The sequence below is a fragment of the Paralichthys olivaceus genome, chromosome 19 (genome assembly GCF_024713975.1).
Source record: "Paralichthys olivaceus isolate ysfri-2021 chromosome 19, ASM2471397v2, whole genome shotgun sequence".
In the NCBI taxonomy this organism is placed as follows: domain Eukaryota; kingdom Metazoa; phylum Chordata; class Actinopteri; order Pleuronectiformes; family Paralichthyidae; genus Paralichthys; species Paralichthys olivaceus.
Window position 1 is genome coordinate 12,155,444 of NC_091111.1, and position 15,445 is coordinate 12,170,888.

A 15,445-nucleotide genomic window follows, 5' to 3' on the forward strand; every position below is an offset into this window, starting at 1 on the left:
CTTGACAGCCCCTAGATTTGACAGCATCTCTTTCATTTTAAAAGACAGTAGCTCATGGACATTCTGATCACTGGGATCCTACCCACAGGACTTCCTAGGTATTGGTCTCTAGGAGCCTCTTAGTAAGACTTAGCAGCCTTAACATGACAACACATAGCTGTTTTGCTACAGTAACGTTTGTGGTATTTGTTTTGGCTGGGAAACAGGCTCCAGTGTTTATAAGTCACCTGAACAGTTTGTGTGAAATAATTACACGCTGTATGTCACGGTGCTAGAGAGTCACAACACTAGCAGTTGAGGCTTTTCTCAAGCCGGGCTTTGTCGCTTCTTATTAGGTGATTTCCATCCCCCTTTTAACTCAGGTGATCTGTTCCGTCTGTGTGCGTGCGTGCATTTTGCTGGGTGTCCCATGCGGCATCAACGACCTCTGTGACCCTTGGCCTCTGATGGATTGACAGAGGGTCCTGAAGGCAGAGAAACACTTTCATGAGTACTGTCACTAATTCCTAAATACATCACAATAACACTGTAGTACTTACTTATGTTTATGGCACTTATTTGCATATTTAAAGACCTTCTTACTGTGCATGGGCAAGCATTCATCCACTCTTGCTCATATTACTTGCTCATATCATCAATGTAGCCTCTTGTGTCGCGATTCGATTGTGTATGCATGCTTGCACCAAGAAGATTCATTCTCTTGCGGGACAGTAGAATATCCTGAGGATGGTCACCCTTGGGAACGAGACACAATAGCTAGCAGCTGGAGGTGATGGGCCAGGCCTGCAGGGAAGTGTAACAGAGCTGACAGTATGGGGGTGATGGAGCTGACACCGCTGGGGTTATGGAGGTGATCCACTTTCACCTCTGCCACTACATAAAGGAGCCATAAGGGAGATAAGAGAGAGCGCTGAAGGATAAAAGAGTGGCTGAAAGAAATGCTGTTGACCTGTGTTTGTGTTGCTTTCTTTTTTATACTGTTCCTTTGACATATTAGTGACTGCTTATACTTCCAGAATACAAAGCTCAATGTTATATTTGAATTAAGTTCATTAGAGAAGCAGGGCCTTCCTAGTAAAACAACTTTTCTAACTTTTGTTTACTGTTGCTGTCCCAAATTGACTCACTGTCTATCCATCCACTTATCTTGTAACTACTAATGTCCTTCTGCATGTATGCTTATCTAAAACCAAATCCCTTATTCCCGTGCATTTAGCGTAACAATACTCTGCCAGACGAGCATGGCCTGTCCTCACGCCTACTTTGGCTAACGTGCCGTGACAGCTCAAGATGTCGCCGCCATGGGTGCGGCATTGTCTGGGCTCTGTAGGCTGAATCAACCTACCAGTCACTCTGTGGTCATGCACTGATGATCAGACGACCCTCATAAACACACACATGCACTAAGGATGTTTGGCTAATACTTTTTGTGTATTTGTTTGCATCTTCCTGTGTGCATGCAGTACTTCTCCCTTTTATTCCCACGTTACCTGATTCTATACTTATCTTAATAAATCAAATTTATTTTTCTTTTAGTAGAATTGAAATGGCATCATCTTTTTGTCCCTTGGCTTCTTCTCCCATCCTTCTTTAGTTTATATCAGTTTAGAGGTGGAGCAGCTGTTCCACCAGATCCCCCAATAATCCTTTTCTGGGAAGGCAGGTTCGGTTATTGACCTGTCAGTGCCAATGGCTCCCCAGGGAGCAGCACCTGATGGAGGCCAGGCTTGTAGAGTAACTAGATGAAGCCAAATGAAATGGATTGGTTGCATTTATGTGGGGAAGCACTGCTGAAAATCAGTTAGGGTAATATAATTGGCAGTGGGAATAGGGGAGGAGGGGGCTTCAGCTCTTTGTTACCATTTTCACTTCAGACACAAATATATCTGGTCAGTTGCAGGTGGAGCAACCCAGCATTTTAACAGTTTGGAGTCATGGCAGTGCAGGATGTTAGAAGAAAGTGGCCAGAAAACAAGAAACATAAACTGAAGTGTGTCCTTTTTCTTTATAAGCCCAAGAGAAAACTAATGTAGCCTGACCTGAACCCACCAGGCATTCTGTTTTTTATGTCCGACCCCGATCCAAGCCTGATGCAGTTAATGTAAGCTGATCTGAGTTTGTGTTCCCATGTCCCTCACATGCTATAAAGATGAAGGACACGCCTCCAGGTCCTTCCACTATTCAGGAAACAAGCTTGAATATCCTGGATACAAATCTTACAATCCTACCGTCTTACGCAGTTGAAGCCAAAGTCTGCGCAGTATCTGAGGATGGAACAGAGATTACGAGGTCCTGTCGATAAAGTCTGTTTCTTAATCTCGTCCTCTAAATGTTTTGAGACAGAAAACTATCAAGCTAAATATCAATATCCGCCCCATTACTCTCAATTCATGTTTGGGTTCAGGACAGTGTTTGTCTCCTCTTCAATTAAGGGAATTTGGGTGCGGTGGGACACTATTAAAAAAACAAAAAACACAATGAGATTCGTTAGTGGCCCTTTCACGGCTAACACCTTCACTCTCGCACACACACACTCAAACACAGATGAGTAAAGACAAGTGCACACTTAGTCCTGAATGTGCATGGAGCCCCCCAGTAGCACGTTGGATGTGGACAATGGAGCAGAGAGCATGACACACAGCCTAATGAGATGGAGAAAAGAAGAGGATTTCACCCACACACACACACACACACACACACACACACACACACTTTTGTGAATAGGGGGTCAGTGGTTGGTTAGGGCCACTCAACTGTAAAATGGGTTAAGGCTGTGTTTTCCTTCAAAGCCACTCTGTCTGACTCAATCTCCATCTCTGTCTCCCTCTTTATCCCTGTTTTCATTGATTAAATCTTCAACCTGGTTTGTGTGTGTGTGAATGAGCGCATGTCTGCTTGTTTGAATATACAGGCGGCTGCAGTCCAGTCGTCCACATCCCTGTAGACATTCAGTCAAATAAGAGGTGATGGGTAATAATTGGTGGGTAAAAGCTTTCTCTGTATCTAACAGACGGAGACTGAAGGTTTGTGATTGGTTGAACAGGTGCTCTTCCATCATGTGTGACCAACGGCTAATGAAGCCATCACTGACAAATACTGAGAGCTAATCGAGTTGTGTGGAGTTGTGTGTTTGCCTGTGTGTGTACATTGTGTTCCTACATTATGGCTGTGTCACGTTTTTTCTTTGTCCATAGCTGCAATCCATTTATTGTCTTGCCTCAGATAGACAGTCTCAGGTAAATTTGCTGGTTTTGTCACACCAATCATTCACAGTGTGTTGCAAATCCTCTATTTACTTGAGAGGATTTTCTTCTTGCAGTTCTTTCTCAAGGATACAGCTATTAGCACAATAACACTACAATTAACACCAACGTGGAACTGAGAACACTCAGCCTGGCTCTAGTAAAGACGATAGATATATACTTTTTAAGATGAGGTGACATTTAGAGGTTTATTCTCTACTTCACTACTTCACCTTATCTTGAATTAAGAGTTATTCTGATACTTGGAAATGTGTCCATATTCGTGTACTTGGCAGTGCTCTGTAATTTTATTCATTATTGTCTCAAAATGTCTTAAATGTAACTGTAGTTAGGCTTCTTTTTCTTCTGTTCATTACAGTCAAAGCTACTGCTGCTTGTATAAGTAAAGCACAGAACTGTATGATTGGTGGTTTTTATACTTTCAACAATCCTCACATTTCTTAATACTCTTAGTTTAATAGGTTTTCCATAAGCCAGGGAAGATTTGGTTTCTTTATTTACCCCATAGATTATCATATGATTTGTCAAAATAAATTGAAACATTAGAAAAATAAAAACAGGAAGCCTTCAGTCCGGTTAAATCCCAATTTTTTCAGGTCATTTAAATCAGCCCAGATGTCACACAGTGGTTGCAGTAAAGGAAGCTATAGCTTGTATTTGTATTTTCCAGGAAAGTGGTTTTATCTTTCAGCACAAGTGTGTCGTTCGCTTGACAAATTGTTGTAACAGATAATGTGGTCAGATTAATAGAGTGGGCCTGGCCACAGCTGGCTTTTCATTTGGGAGACTAGAAGCGATGGAGGAGGAGGAGAGCGGAGGGGGGTTATTCAGGGAGAGTGGTGTTTATTTCTGGAGGGATCAGGTGTAATAGAGCCTCAGAGCCCCATATGTGTACAATTGAGTTTTATTTAATGGTTTGATTATCACTTAAGGACGTGAGAGCAAGATAATCACTGGAATCTACAGAGACGTTTATCTTCCCATTGATTAAATGTGACAAAGGAGAGGGATGCAAGGAGCTGAGAGAGGATTGGTCAGTTTAATAATGAACTTATCTTACCTACTCTTACCAAAATAAATACACCCATCATACTTCTGGTATCTTATACTTTTTTGTGTCTTTCCTTCGTCCTTCACTCACTCAATGACCATCCAAATGTGTGCAGTGTGTTCCTGTTGACATAGAGAGCCTCCTGCAGGTTAGGTTCATGTACTGCATGGTGTGGCACCCAGACTCTGGGAGAACAAGAAAAAGATGGCTTAGGATTGTTCCATGTGTGTTTGTACTCATTTGTGTTACCTTTTTAGGCCCTTTAAAAGTATAAACACTGACTAACTCAGGACCAGCAGACCTCATGGAGACCAAAGCCCGGTCAGATTGAGGCCAAACTTAATTTCTGAGGTTCTGGTTAGGGTTAGGGATCCAGTTTTGGTTAGGCTGTAGACAATTAACGGTAGTCTTTGCAAAGTCCTGATAGGGATGGCAGCGCAAACCTCTGTGTGTGCTTCCATCATGTTCTCTCTTTTGATCTCATATTTGAGCATGCAGTCATGTGACACATCTATTTGTCCCATTAGCAACTGCATAAAACACACACTGACATAAACATGGCAGCTTCTTCCATTGTATCAAACAAACACTCATGATAAGCTGAAACATGCTGAAAGCAGAAGTATGTCTTAAAAAAACAGATTGAGAAAACAAATGTAATTTATGTGGCCTGTGTTTGCTCCACAGCAACAGCTTTTGGCCTCTTTTGTACCCCAAATTCAGTTCAACAGTGGTCTTGTTGTTAGTGGGTCAATCTAATAGAGAGATCTAATTGTGCTGTAGTGCAGGATAAGTACGTTTGAGCGCTCCATGGCTGCGCCAGCCTCGGTCACAGCTCATTTCTCTAATGAGCTCTGTTATTACAAGGAGCTTTTTTCCACCTCATGCTGCTTCGAGTCTGGCCCTCTGAGGTTTCTGGTCGTGTGTGTCCTGCTGACCAGTCTGCTCCCCGTCTGTACATGCTCACATTCCCGACATCTACTTTGATATACTGTACTGACAGGAGACAAAAAATAGTCTCCTGTCATCCAAAGAAAACATCAAGAAAGAAAATGTAGCTTTGATTTGATTGGTTACTGCTGAGGGTCAGTGAAATAATCATTCTGACTTCTAGGAAATCATGGCTAGTGTTTTTTGCGCATTAACAACATTCAGAAAAAAGTTAAGAGAGAAATTGATAATAAAAATAGTTGAATTGAGGGCCCTTTATGTTATATTCAGTCATGTCTGGTCATGAATAAAAAAAGTAGTTTCTTTGATACATAAATGTCTATTTTTAAGAAATAAATATAGATTTATTTTCATATCCAATAATCTCATATAAGCATCCACTGCTTTGCACCACTCTTTCCCCCCAAAAAAATTTAACTGATCATATAAATTAAGATAAATTAAACTTTCAATCTGGTCATGGCTACACCTTCTTACTTGTCTCAACTTTTTTTTCCACTCCAGCTTTCTTTATCAGGCACAAACCCCCTTTACTCCTCAACTATGTACACAGGCCTGAGTCGCCTCCTTGCAGCCTGCTCCTCAGCCACAGACCCCTTCATGTCCCAATCAGCTGGAGTTTCCATTAAGCCAAAGCTGAGCCTCTGAAAAAGCTCACGTACCCCTATAGAGACTGATTATAAAAGGACAGAGAGGAGGGAGGGAGAGGAGAGAAAGTGATTTTGAGAGCCTCTTTAAATCTTTCTCATTAATGAGTTATCCTCACCATGGCAACCTCTCTATTCGACTCAAAATGCGTAGACGGATTAGGGTTAAAAACAAAGAAAAAAGGGAAAATGCAAAGGAAATAAAGCTACTGCCATTTCATTTGCTTGTAAAACCACAGGGGAGCATGCTCTGATGACAATTTTACTTATTTTGTTTGTTTGTGGGAGAAAATAAATTCCTAAACTGTTGTGAACCCTTTCCAAAGAGAAGACATTGGAAACCCAGTTATATTTGATGTTGTTGTTGCTCATTTCTCCCACAAGGGGGCGTTATAATACAAACAAGTAGAGTCAGTCAGTGGATGAAAGCGTTTCCAGTTTTTACTTTAAACATTGATCATCTGTTAATCATTCGTTTCAACCAATTTAGAAAATTTACTTACAGCACACACAATGCTTTATTGTTAAATTAACACATTGATGTAATTATGGTAATTACCAATTAGAATTAGGATTCAATTATTTGCCTTTAGACACTACACACTCATTTATCTACATCAAAAAAGCGACATGTGATGTGTCATGAGGATTTTAATCTGGAATAATCGGTCCTAAATTTTGGGAGTATTAGATAATTGAGCTAGTCTTGTTTCCCCGGGGGCCCATTAGGAAGGTGCACTCACTACATTGAAGAGAGGTCTGCTCTTGCTATTCTTCTATCCATTATTGCTCAAATACGACAGACGGGGGAGGGATGGAGAGATGGACAGGGAGGGGGAGAGGGCGGACTGGGGTGGGGGTTAAGTGGATTTGGGGTCCTATGTCTTTCTCAGACGAGGTCTCAGCATCGGATTATCAATAAAGGAACCCGGGTGTAATAGATGCATGATGCATGCACACATACACAAACTCAGTTTTTTTGATAAGTCAGATGACACTAACGCCAATCACAGTGTGTCTGTATCTGTGTGTGTGTGTGTGTGTGTGTGTGTGTGTGTGTGTGTGTGTGTGTGTGTGTGTGTGTGTGTGTGTGCGTGCGCGCGTTTGCACTCATGTGTATGTTTTACAGATGATACTGATCATCGACATCCTCTGAGCACTAAGCCTGTCCTGAGACATGTTTAACCCTCTCTATCATTACGCTTGGATTACGCACATGCTCTTTCTAGAGAGGATCAATACAGTATCACAGTATGACGATGGTAATACTAGTATACTATTTAGTGCCATGGTGCGCCTGAAGACTGGTGATGTTTTGTAGTATAATATGATACTGGGCTGGAAGTGAAAATGTTTTTCGTATTGGTCTTGAAATGACCATTGAATCATAATTTTACTCTTATTTCATTAACATCTTCATCTTGCTAGTATGAGTCGTACAAACTACTTTAGCTATTTACCATAGACCGTTTAAAAAGATGGACGCCATGCTCACAACTCCCCAAAAGTGAAGCCAAAGTTACTTGTTTGCCACCTGGTGCCTGGCTGCAGTATAGATCATAAACCCTACCTCCCATCATGTTAGTTGACGGGACATTGACCAAACAAAAAAATCCTCCTAGTTCTCCTAACAACTAACTAACAAAGAGGAGAATGGATCAATGATTAGGCCTAATGAACAGAGGCAAATGCAATGATGCATTGTAATTGTATTGGTTAAAAACACTAATCAATATCAACCACCAGAACTCGCATCCGACTTCAAATCTGACCTCCTGGTCGTGCCATCACCTCGGGGCTCATCGTCTTGCTCGCTTCCTACTGTATATGTGTTCATTGGGTGATCAGTTGCATTTCTGCTTGTTGGTTGGATGCGTTGGTGTTGCAACCCCTCTCCTTTCCCAAATGACCTACTGTTGTTGCTGATGAGAAGTGGGGTGCAATGTGGGAAGTGGGTCAAACGCCACAGTGTCAATTTTGCTGCAGTGGTGGAGAGAATGTGGATAACCACATATGAATTTAACCCACTTCCCTTTGGTATCCCCTTAGTCTGATACACACACATGCACACACACTGGCTCGCCCCAGGTGGCTTGTTGCTTTGTGCCCTTGAGCCACTGGAGGCACTTAACCTAAATTAGCTCAGTCTGTGAGTCTTAATCAGACAAGACCCTGTCGTCAGCAGCCTGAGTACCAGGGTAATGGTAACAGCAGAGGCGACACACTACTGTATAATATACCTTTCACAGCCTTGTGCATGTGTTTGGCTGCATAAAATCAAGGAATATTCATCACCTGACCTGGAGTTAAACTAACACTGCCATAGTCTTGATTAATCAATTTTTACTGTGTTGTGAGCTGAAAGCCTCCAGTGTAAAATATGCAGTGAAATATTGATGCTAATGAATCATATTATTAAAGTAAAAGAAGTAATATTCCAGCTGCTACCTATTGATTTCTGTCAGTATCCCAGCTTGAACGTGAATCACATCACACTTTTAATTAAGCGAGTTGTGAGGTATTTTTGTGTCAGAGCACTTCACTGTGTGTCGTCTGTGTTTATTTGTGTCAGATTTATGGCATTTTTGTGTGTGAAGTTAATTATAAGATTGGATTAATGATGCTGTGGTGCTATGAACAGGAGGGAGGAAACACATACACACATACACTTACACACACTGGCCCTTAGGAGAGAAGAACAGACAACCCTGGTGCTGAAATGTAGGTCAGGAAACTAGCATGGCAGCCACCATAATGTAATATGTGCAGGCATCCCTATGTGGATGTGTGTACTTGCTTGTGGATGATAGGTTGTTCATGGTAACATGCTTGTATGCATGTAGACTATAGGCACATGTGTTGTCTCTTAACCTATATGGGCAAGAGCCTGTATATATGTCAAAAGCAGAAACAAACAAAAAAAGAGTGCTGAGATATAATATAGGTCTTTCAGGTCTTTTTTATGGACTTTAAGGTCTAGTTTGTATGTGTGACAAGGTCTGTTGTCTAAGTGCAGTAGATTATGGAAACAGCTGCAGGCCACACATCCACACATGCACAATAACTTGTACACCCAGAAGCATGCAGAATGATGTCAATGGACCAGTGAGACGTCATATTAGCATGCATAGAACATGGAGACAGTACCCCCCCCCCCCACACACACACACACACAAACACACTTTGGCCTTGTGGTTATCGATTTAGCGAATCCTCGGAGAGTCCACTGAGAAGTGAGAAGAGAAAGGAGTCAATATGAGTGGAGACGGCGTGGCTGGATGGTAATGGCTCTTAATGTAGTCTGAGGACTGCTAAGGGTCTGTGTTTAATGTGACACTACCAGTGAGTGCATGGGTGGTTTCACTGGAGCATGATTTTTTGATTGCATGTCAGACATGTGTCACAGCTTCTCTAGTTTGAATAAAGAACAGGGATGAGCTGAGCTGAATAACTGGATGGTCAGAAAACTACTGGATTGATGGAAACAATTTTCAAACCCAGAAAAAAAACCCAATTTTATTGTATATTTAAGTTCAACACTTTGAATGTCTTACCTGCTTGCTGTCCTGCTTCAACTATGTCACAATGTAGTCAATTCTCTGGATTTTACCTGCAGGTCATGTCTGAAAACAGCTCAACAGACCCTGCTGCTGAATGACAATACCCTCCATAGAACCGTGCTGCTAGCCTGGCTTGAAAATAGATTAAAAAAAAGTTTGATTTAACAAACTTGAGCCCATCCAAACAACAGGAAAACATGCTCTGGAATGTTGTCCTGTCAACCTCCAACTTTTCAACAGGCCTATTTCAGTTTCATCTTATTGTCTTGCCCACTTCAGGGGGGGTGACAAGCCACTGGGGTTAGGTTGCCTTTGATTTAAAGCGCTGTTGCCAGGATGGAAAGGGACGGTTAACTACAAATCCACCCTGACTGGGAGATAAAAACCCCCAAGACTGCAACAAAACCACCACCCTCTCTGATGGCACCAAAAGCTGAGGCGTACAAATCAGCTTGCTCGTAAAATAACAGCATTTAACCCCCTGCTCAACAGGCATGTACATATTAATACTGGCCTGCCTTGTATTGTGCTGAAGCTAACGTTGGGGCTGTAAAGGTTTCCTAGTTGAATGACTATAAAGCAAGGTGTTATTTAACGGTTGCACGCCTCCCTGTCAGTTCATGCTCTTCCAGCTGTTATTGCTCTTAGTTGACCTGGTCTTTGTTTTTAGGCTTTTCTCCCGCTTCCTGTTTCACTGAGGCACTAAGACAATGTGCATCACGGTGTTTTTCAGTGCCGACACTAATGCAGTCCTGTCTGTCCAAATGCTCAAACAGAGTCACATAGTAATAACCTCTATCCGAGTTCCCTGTCTTTCTCTCTCTTTTATCCTAGATTGAATTTCAAAGGGGGTCAGTAGGGAGTGCCCGGGTTAGACGCCAGGGAAGAGAAAATTAGGCATGACCGCCAAGCCTGCTGGGCCTTTGTGTGTTTGCGGATCTGTTTTCCTGTGTATATCTCTTTTTATTGATTGATTGCCTATGGATGTTTTGCATTCACACTCCATCTATCTCTCTCCTTGCCTCATCTGCTCATCCCGAACTCTCCCAGCAGTTGTCGTTATCTCCTCTCTCGGTCTCATTTCTTTTGTCCCTGTAAATACTGCCTTTTCTATCCCGCCTCACATCACTACTCAGCAAAATGACTCTGCCTCCACCACATCAAAGATTCTCTCAAACTTTGCTTCCGATCTCTATTCCTATCTGCCCTTCTTTGTTTAAAGTTTTGCTTTTGATAGCATCTCCATTCTCAGCCCACGTTAGTATTGTGTTGGGCCCTTTTTCAAATCTCTCAGACTTGCACACATTCACACACGTCAAGCTGTGTGAGCACAGCTACATGGTGTTTCGAACAGAAAACACAAATAAACGTGTTGCCACATCAAGGCTAGGATATGCAGACATGTGCTTGTGAATCAGAAAATACCCACAAACACAAAGAACAGGGTCTTGTTCTGTTAGTGATGGTGGGTATGCATGCTCAGGGTGTAGTTCGCTGGGTTGTCACTCAGACTTTTCAGGTTTTTCTCATGGATCACAAAGGAGGAGTGGCCTATAGAGGAAGGGCCCCTCTGCTTTTCACTGAGAAGAATATCCCAGCCCACACACACACGCACGCACACACACGCACACACACACACACACAAAATGCAGTGGTTTTCTTTGTGAACTTGAACTCTGATAAAATGTCCCACCCTAATGCTGTAAGTGCTCCAGGAGCTTGAGGTATGTCTATCCCAGAAATTCAAAGACACCCTTCAGTCAGATATCATTTTAAACCTGCCATATTGTGAAAGTAAAAATATACTGTTGATGGGCTTGTTGACTTTCATATTGAACAGAGAAGTATTTGCTTCCTGCATTGACGAGAATCGGCCAAACTCGTAGAATATATATGATGTTGATGTGTGAGCTGTGTGCATGGGGAGGCCAACCATCGCATCTTTTTTTTCCCTTAAGTGCACACTTTGATTAAATGAGAGCACTTGGAAGGAGGTGAGATTTTATGTGTGATTGTGGAGGGGGTGTGTGTCTGTGAGATTGTGTGTGTGAAGGAATCCCAGCTGCTTCAATGGAGCAGGTCAGACGGAAGGAACAGAAGAGAGGTGGGGGGTGGGAGGAGGACCGGAGTTACCCAGTAACCTCTGCCTGCTGAAGAGACAGAAGTGCAACGGAAGAAAAGTGTGAGAGAGAGAGAGGGACGAAGAGAGTTTGAGTTTGGTGTCAGAAAAAGGTCATACAGCAAGTGCGGGAATTCATTGAACTTAAAGAGTGTGTGTGTGTGTGAGCATTTGTTTGTGTGTATGAGACAGTGATGCACGGGAACTTAACCCTATGCTAAAATCATTAGCACCAGACAAACAGTTACAGCTGCTTGTTTACTCAGCCGAGTCTATCCGTCACCATGGCTTCAGTGAGTGTGTGTGTGTGTGTGTTTGGTGTTTGAGGAAGAGTTGTGTATTCACAGGGTGTGAGTGAAATGAAAGTGAAGAAATTAAACTTTCTGATTTTCTATTTACCAATTTTCTATTTTTCTATCCAACATTTCAAAAAGGGAAACTGGAGAAATGGCTCCAAAAGCTTAACGAAAATTTGAAAAAAATAGAACATTACGTAAGTTAGCTTCCAACTGCGTATGAACTGTAGAGAGTTTTGCCCAACCAGTGATAAAAGTTTCTTTTCTCATAAAGACTGATGCCATATCGTAAATATTCATTAAATGGATTCACCGATACAGTCTGTCAAGAAAAGCCTGCATATTAATATGGTTAAAGATCTTCAACCACTCAACCTTCATACCATCTCCTCTCTGCAGCTCTTCACTGATAGATTATTCATCTCTCGCTCTACATCTCAGAGAGAAGACCAAAGTGATCAGATTCCCATTGACCCCTGATGCTTTGCTTTCATTCGCAGATGTAGAGATGAAAGATGGAGGGGAGAGCATGTTGCTGTACATGCTATGAATTATAGATCTTCATTCACACAAAAGAGAGGAAGGGGAGATGAATGAGAATTATGATGTAGAAGCTTTTTATTCATTTTTCAGGATGTTTGGTATATATCTGTATACATTTTTCTTTTATACATTCTTCTTGAATAAATATGAATAATTTTCACATTCACAGATGCAAAGTATTTGTGTGTCTGGTTTCCGACTCCTCACGGCTTCCTGCTTATCTCCCACCAGCAGGTTTTATACCTACCGAGGGTAAGGTGTGCTAAAGTCAGAGCCTGAACAAGAGGACCCAGGAAAAGAAAGAGCAGGCAGACCAAAATCAATACAGGCTAGATTACATTAGCGGCCATGAAAGGGGTTATGTCTAAAAAAAAGAGGGGAGAAGAAGACGAAAGAAAATGAGATGGAAGGAGGAGGAAAGAGGGGGAGAGAGATTTGACGTTGAGGGGTTTTAGAGGGTCAGATTAGCTCTCTATTCTTAAGTCCAATTAGAAAAATAAAAAGTGAGACCTGTCAGATGAAGAGGGAGGTGTGTATGTGTGAAGAGATTTACACAAGAGATTTTTAAATAAATACAAATGCGTGTGTGTGATAGATTTGGCTCTAGATAACTTAATTTGGAAATCCACATTATGTGAGAGGGAGAACCGCATGCAGGATCCCCCCCCGTCACTCTCATCTTGGTCTTAATTTCAACATCCATGTAAAAAAAGACCTGTTCATTATCACACCGCCCTCAATTCTTTTCTTCTTCCTATCCATTCTGTCACCACCTTCTCCCGTGAAACACATTGCAGATGGCTTTAACAGATGAGATAATTGCCTGTCTTGCCATAGGGGCCCGATACTAATCAACATGTGCAAAGATTGTGTGTTTGAATGCAAATGATTGCTCGATCGTGTTTCAGAACGGATTAGAAAACCACACGATAAATGCCAGTGGCTATCATCTCAAGAAATTGATTTTAGTTTCAACTTGTAGGAATAAAATAATTGTATTTGCTCACAGCTAATGGCATCAATTCTTTATGCATGTTTTCTTGCATTTAACATTAAGGATTATGTAGAAGAGAATAAACTGCCTCCGTTTAGGTAATCTACATTTATTAACTGAATAACCAGGGGCTAATAGGTGCTTTAAACACCATAATAATAAATATTTTGAAACTCTTAATCCACTGAGTCAGCACGCCTCCTTCATATGCTGCTTTAAGTATGAACAGATGAAAAATTGATGTTTGTGCTGGGGGCTGCCATTCTTCAATGAATGAGCGGAAGGATGTATGGATGAATGACTGAATGGATAGATAGCCCTAATCCTAGAGGTGGCCTAGATATGAAGCCCTCTTTCAGCGGATTGAGTTGTTGACCTGTCTGTCACACTGTGTGTGGACACTGTCCTGAGAACAATAGGCTTTTAATGAGTGATGCTGCTTGGACTCACGTCTGCATTAATTATCCTAATGTAGCACGCGTGCCAAACAGTGTGATACAAGCCAAAGAGAAGCTGCTCACACAACATGAAGAGCTTTATAAAAAGTTGGACACGTGGAGAAGGACTTTGGTTCAACCTTTAATTACAGTGTTGATGCTACTCAGCTTTTATGTCAAATGGTGGGTTTTCTGTAATTACGGTAAAATGACTGTGGTTATCATTAAAGGTTTATGAGAGCTCTAAAGTAAGTTTTGATGGCAAAATGTCAGTCTCAGAATCATAAATTATAAGTTGCTTTCAGATATGCTCTGAAGTTGGACATTTTCCTAAAGGTTTGCGGAGGAGCTGTATATGAAAACACAAATGTCCATTTTTTCTGCAAGCCCTCTGGTAGAATGTCAGGGGGGACAGGACAATATCTGGACCATTCACAGCGAGTTGGCACGTTCATGACATTTCTAACATACAATGAATGCAAAACTGTAGAGATTGTATAATGCAAATATCTCTGGATGAAAAAGAGGTGCCAAACACATAGAAGCCGCCAAACAAAGATGTTGCCGTGAAAGTATCTGACCTGGACAATATCCTGCTGTGTTCTTCATATATGAAAGGAGTATGGAGAGATTTAAAGTTGAAGTTGGACACGTGCAGTGGAACTTTGATTGAACCTTTAATTATAAAATGTTGACACTGCTCAGCTTTAATGTGAAATGGTGGGTTTTCTATAATTACTGTTAAATGACTGCGGTTATCATTTAAGGGTTATGGGAGCTTTAAGGTGGACTAACGGAACTCTTCATGGCATCTGCAGATTGAAGCTCTGATCTAAACATTTCAGGGACTGTGTTTGATGAACATGGCATCCAGCAGTACTGATGTGTTTGGACCCATGTCTGTGAAACATTGAAACGAAACACACAGATAAAACCAAACAGCGCATTACAGGCAGGCCTGAAAGGTTCAGATGAGCAAGGTCCAGGGAGGGAGGGGGAGGAGGGTCCTTTGAACCCACAAATTCAAGGATCATTTGCAGTCCCATTCAAGCTCATGCCGCAGCGCCCACCCCCCCTGCCCCCCTCCGCTCCTCCACCATTTCGGCTGAAAAGAAATACGGTCGCAAAGGAGGGGCTATCCTGCCTGTGTGTGTGTGTGTTTGATGAATTGTGAGCGGATTGGACAATGGGAGGATTGTGCACGATATATATTCATGTGGCACCGATTCAGTGGCCATGTGCACGCTCACAGCAGGCTGCGAATGATACAAATCATCCAGAGAAAAAGGAGATTTATATAGAGATAAAAATCATAATCCATTTTGTTCTGGTTGTAGACATTTTAACATGAAGTCTTCTTCAGTAATTTTGTTTTACAAAGACTAGTTGGTTCATAATAAGATAAATGTACATCTGTGTGATGATGCTTCATGTTTGTATTACACTTTGCATGCAGGTGGAAGCTGCGTCCTCCTGAGAATACCTTGTGTAAAGCTGGGTTTTTTCTCAAGGATGTACAAGGTTCTCCTGTTGGGGTGACTGATAGTTTAATTAGATTCATAAATATTCACCCAGATAAGTCTG

The 15,445-nt window shown here is 41.8% G+C and overlaps 1 protein-coding gene across 12 annotated transcripts in view; it reads left to right on the forward strand.

Annotated features, from left to right (window-relative positions):
* Positions 1-15,445, forward strand: part of nhsl1b (NHS-like 1b) — a 93,215-nt gene that overhangs the window by 53,271 nt on the left and 24,499 nt on the right. The window lies entirely within an intron of this gene.